Source organism: Mustela nigripes, chromosome 1 (genome assembly GCF_022355385.1).
Source record: "Mustela nigripes isolate SB6536 chromosome 1, MUSNIG.SB6536, whole genome shotgun sequence".
Taxonomy (NCBI): Eukaryota; Metazoa; Chordata; class Mammalia; order Carnivora; family Mustelidae; genus Mustela; species Mustela nigripes.
This window is the reverse complement of record NC_081557.1, coordinates 13,894,282-13,899,402: the sequence shown is the minus strand read 5'-3', so window position 1 is coordinate 13,899,402 and position 5,121 is coordinate 13,894,282. Positions and strand designations below refer to the sequence as shown.

The following is a 5,121-nucleotide window of genomic DNA, read 5'->3' as shown; positions in this document are numbered from 1 at the left end:
TTTTAGTATGAAACATACTATTTTTTTGGATAGTCAGGCATAAGGTATTGGGCAAAAGGAGTTGCTGTAAATGGACCATCAGCGATGATGTGGTGAGGTATGGGAGTTGCAGACATGCTCTATAGTCTCAAGATTGGAACTCAGTCTGTTTGTGAGGCTGTGCCACCAGACTATAAACTTCACAATTGTTCCTTGGTCTTTTTCTTCCCCCTTAGGTGGGTCTAGATGGCTAGGGTAGGCTAGAGTTGGGTATATCCTTCCCTCCTTGCTACTTAGGTTCTGATAATACTCCAGCAGGCTATGCACTAGGTTCCTAATTTCTCCTGAGGACAGGCTTTGGCATTATTTGACAACAGTTCCTTCTCTCTTCTCCTTCTGGAAGCATAAGGATATTTTCTTCAATATTTACTCTGGGAACCTGGTCCTAAAGGTAAATCTCACAATACTGGTTTTCCCAATGAAGTTATTAAGACATTTTAATTAAAGTATACATTTAAAAGAATCTTATATTAGAGCCCCTCAAAAATATTCAGATAGAGAATATAGCTTGTGGGTTCTGATTTGTTTTATCAGTATTTTTATTTTTAATACATAATATTTTATCTAAAATCTGTATTCTTGATGTTTTATTTGAGCTTTTTTTGTTTTGTTTTGTTTTCTTTGTCTTTAATCTTTCCAGTAATTCTATGAAAATGTTTTCTGCTGACACTGACTATTTTTTTAGGCATTCCTCATTTTGTCTTTTTCAGAAGATTGTTGTGCCTCCTTCTGCCTCCATCACTATTTCTAACCCAAATGGCCCTTTCTCTTACTCACAGGATCCATGTCTATATATTGAAATAAGGGTTTGATATACATTATGAATTTAAATAGAGTACAAATTTTTATTTTTAGTAGAACATATGTTCTCAAGACTGACTTAAATTTCGTATGAATGGGTATGTTATAAAAACTAAAAGAAAGGAAGGAAGGAAGGAACTAAAGAGTGACTCAACTGTAGGAAACAAGCTGAAGGTTACACGAGTGGATGTGAGTGGGGAGATGGGTTAAGAGAATGATGGGGGGGCGCCTGGGTGGCTCAGTGGGTTAAGCCGCTGCCTTCGGCTCAGGTCATGATCTCAAGGTCCTGGGATCGAGTTCCGCATCGGGCTCTCTGCTCAGCAGGGAGCCTGCTTCCTCCTCTCTCTCTGCCTGCCTCTCTGTCTACTTGTAATCTCTCTCTGTCAAATAAATAAATAAAATCTTTAAAAAAAAAAAAAAGAGAATGATGGGCATTAAGGAGGGCACATGGTGTTATGTGCCCAGGGTGTTATACACAACTGGCGAATTACTGAACTCTACATCAGAAATTAATGATATACTATATGTTGACTAATTGAGTTTAAATTAAAAAAAAACTTATCTTCTAACTTGTGAATATAATTGGCTAATAATTAAAACTCTGGATTCAGGTATAAGTTTGACTCCTAATTTTTAACATTGGATTATCCAGGAAAGATTTATGCTATTCCTTTTTTCATATTTTCCTAATTTTTTGCTCTTGAATATTTTATGTCTTCGTGTAAGCATTGTTCACTTCTGGTGTTATATTTTATTTACTTTTTTTTTTTAATGAACAGCTTACTTGTAACTCTTAGATAATAAATATACAGTTTTTCTTTCAAGTTTTTCTTTCACCAGGTACTAAACAATAACTAGACAAGAATAAGACCTAAAAATCATACAGATTTTCAGAATAATTCTTTCCCTTTTCACCCCAGTTTTTGAAGGAGTCAAAAATCATATAGAATTTAGGTGTCCAGAAGTGTTAAGTATGACCACCTATCCAAGCAAAACAGGACAATGGGATGTTAAGTATTTGAGAAATAGATCTGAGTGTAATATAAGTGGTCATATAATTGTGTAATTCAATTACATCCCATCATCCTTAAAAAAAAACATTGGTTTTGTCAGATACACTCAAGATCTTACAGAGTTAGAAAATTTTTGGAGATCAGCTCACGAAATGTTACCACTCAGAATGTTGCTACTCTTAGAACCAAACTAAGTAACACATCCTATATTTAATGTAATTTTAAATAGTCAATCTTATTAATATATTTTGTCTTTCAATAGTTGCCCCATCTTAAACTCAACACACAGAAAACAGGTAATCATGTCAAAAAATGGACAGAAGATACGAACAGACGCTTCTCCAATGAAGACATACAAATGGCTATCAGACACATGAAAAAATGTTCATCATCACTAGCCATCTGGGAGACTCAAATTAAAACCACATTGAGATACCATCTTACACCAGTTAGAATGGCTAAAATTAGCAAGACAGGAAACAACGTGTGTTGGAGAGGATGTGGAGAAAGGGGAACCCTCTTACACTGTTGGTGGGAATGCAAGTGGTGCAGCCACTTTGGAAAACAAGTGGAGATTCCTTAAGAAATTAAAAATAGAAATTCCCTATTACCCTGCAATTACACTACTGGGTATTTACCCCAAAGATACAGATGTAGTGAAAAGAAGGGCCATCTGTACACCAATGTTCATAGCAGCAATGGCCATGGTTGCCAAAGTGTGGAAATAACCAAGATGTCCTTCAATGGATAAATGGATAAGGAAGATGTGATCCATATACACTATGGAGTATTATGCCTCCATCAGAAAGGATGAATACCCAAATTTTGTATCAGTATTTGTCCCAATATTGAAAAATAATTATCAACATTTCCATTCTACAGGTGAGTAGTTTGTAGCAGATTATTTTACACAACTACCAAAAGGTCTAGAATGCTGAGATTTTATTCCAGGTTCTGTGCGTTGATATACTGTTTCACGTGTATAGATGTCAAAAGAAATTATTTTTTAGCCAATTATACAGTGACTTTGAAAACAGCTAATAAAATGCAGTGGCAAATTAACCAGTTGACCTGATAGTTTTAGCAATAAAAGGAATTCAGCCACTGAGTGAACACCTGTGTTTTCCCCTTGATTTTGCAGTAAGTGGCATGAACTCTTGAGTATCTTGTCCTTGTCTGCTGATCCACAACTGGGAAATTTTATATTGCCAAAAAATAAATATAAGGATACACTGTATGTTCCCTTGAGTTAAAATATAGAGTCATATATTGTTTTTTTTATCTTTTTCTAGTTAAGAGATTATTATTTTTTTTAACATCTTCAAGTCTGTTCCCTGAAGTGTCAACATGAAAAACGTCACTGAAGTTACCACATTTGTACTGAAGGGCTTTACCGAAAAACCTGGATGGTTGGCCTTATTTTTCCTGTTTCTGAAAATCTACCTCTTTACCCTGATGGGAAATTTAGGACTGGTTGTATTGGTCATTGGGGATCCTTGGCTTCACAATCTGTGGATGCCTGCTATTCTTCAGTAATTACCCCAAATATGCTAGTAGATTTTGTGTCAAAGAATAAAGTAATTTCATTCCTCGGTTGTGCCACACAGATGTTTCTTGCTGTTACTTTGGGACCACAGAATGCTTCCTCTTGGCTTCCATGGATTAGGACTGCTACATGGCAATCTACAACCCTCTACTCTAATCCATGGGCATGTCGCTCAGGGTCTATGGGCCACTCATCATTGCTTCCCACCTTGGTGACATTTTGCATGCTTCTGTACACACAGTGGCCACGTTCAGTCTGTTCTTCTGTGCATCCAATGAAATTAGGCATGTCCTGTGCAAGATCCCTCCACCACTTAGATTTCTTGTTCTGATACCCACAAAAACTACATATTTATATTTATCTAACTATCTATCTATATGCATATATATATATATGTAGTTGATGTATATGTTTATGTAGTTTATAGTTTATGTAGCATTTATATAGTTTATATATATTATATATAATATGTATGTAGTTTATGTATATGTTTATGTAGTTTATGTAGTATATATACATACATATATATACAATGCATATGTGTATTATATATAGGGTAATATGGTGTGTATATATAGTCTGCATATATATTCTATGCACATATATTTATATAATTAACCAGTTGTTGCTTTTCTCTAAGTTCAACTTATTTGTTCTTCCTAAGCTTAAGTACATCAATAAATGCTCTATCTAATACTTACTAGTAAAACTTTTGGAGTTTCATAAATGGATCTTACCATTTCTTTTATTGGACAGTAGTAATAAGGAAAGATTTTGATAGTGGAATAAAAATATTCAAAAATGGCAAATAGTGAAAAAGTCATGGCCATTAGCCTTGATAGATTTTACTCTGAAAGTACATGAAGAGCAAATGAAACAATTTTAAGGAGGTCTGGCTGAGGAACTGAGGATGGAGAAGTAACCTCATAATGAGTGGGAATGACTTTCTATAAACAGTGTGATGATGCGTCAATCTGTAGAACCCTGAGTACATAAGCTATAGTAGCACTGAGTGAAGAAAATTCCACAGTGACTGACAAAAGCAATACACTTGCATCGACCAATATTTAACATGAATCAATTTGAAAACTAAAGTATAAAAGTATGTAGAGGTCTATAGTAAAAGTATATAGATGAACCCAGCATTGCACTACTGGCCATTTACCCTAAAGATACTAATGTAGTGATCCAAAGGGGCCCATGCACCCAGATGTTTATAGCAGCAATGTCTACAATAGACAAATGGCTATTTGTTCTTTCCACAAATAGAAAGAACCTAGATGTCCATCCACAGATGAATGGATAAAGAAGATGTGGTATGGAATACTATGCCACCATCAAAGAAATGAAATCTTGCCATTTTTGACGACATGGATGGAACTAGAGGGTATCATGCTTAGCGAAATAAGTCAATCAGAGAAAGACAATTATTATATGATCTCCCTGATATGAGGAAGTTGAGAGGCAACGTGGGGGGCGTAGGGGGTAGCAAAAGAATAAATGAAACAAGATGGGATCAGGAGGGAGACAAACTGTAAGAGAGTCTTAATCTCACAAAACAAATGGAGGGTTGCGGGGGAGGGGCATAGGGAGAGGGTGGTGGGGTTATGGACATTGGGGAAGGTATGTGCTATGAAATGTGTAAAACTGGTGATTCACAGACCTGTACCCCTGTGGTTAATAATAAATTATTTGTTACTAAAAAAGTTAAAAAAATTAAAA

The 5,121-nt window shown here is 35.4% G+C and overlaps 1 pseudogene; it reads left to right on the top strand.

The window, feature by feature from the left end:
* The first annotated feature begins 3,200 nt into the window (after positions 1–3,200).
* LOC132000673 (olfactory receptor 5T2-like) lies at positions 3,201–3,764 on the top strand (annotated as a pseudogene).
* Positions 3,765–5,121: the final 1,357 nt, after the last annotated feature.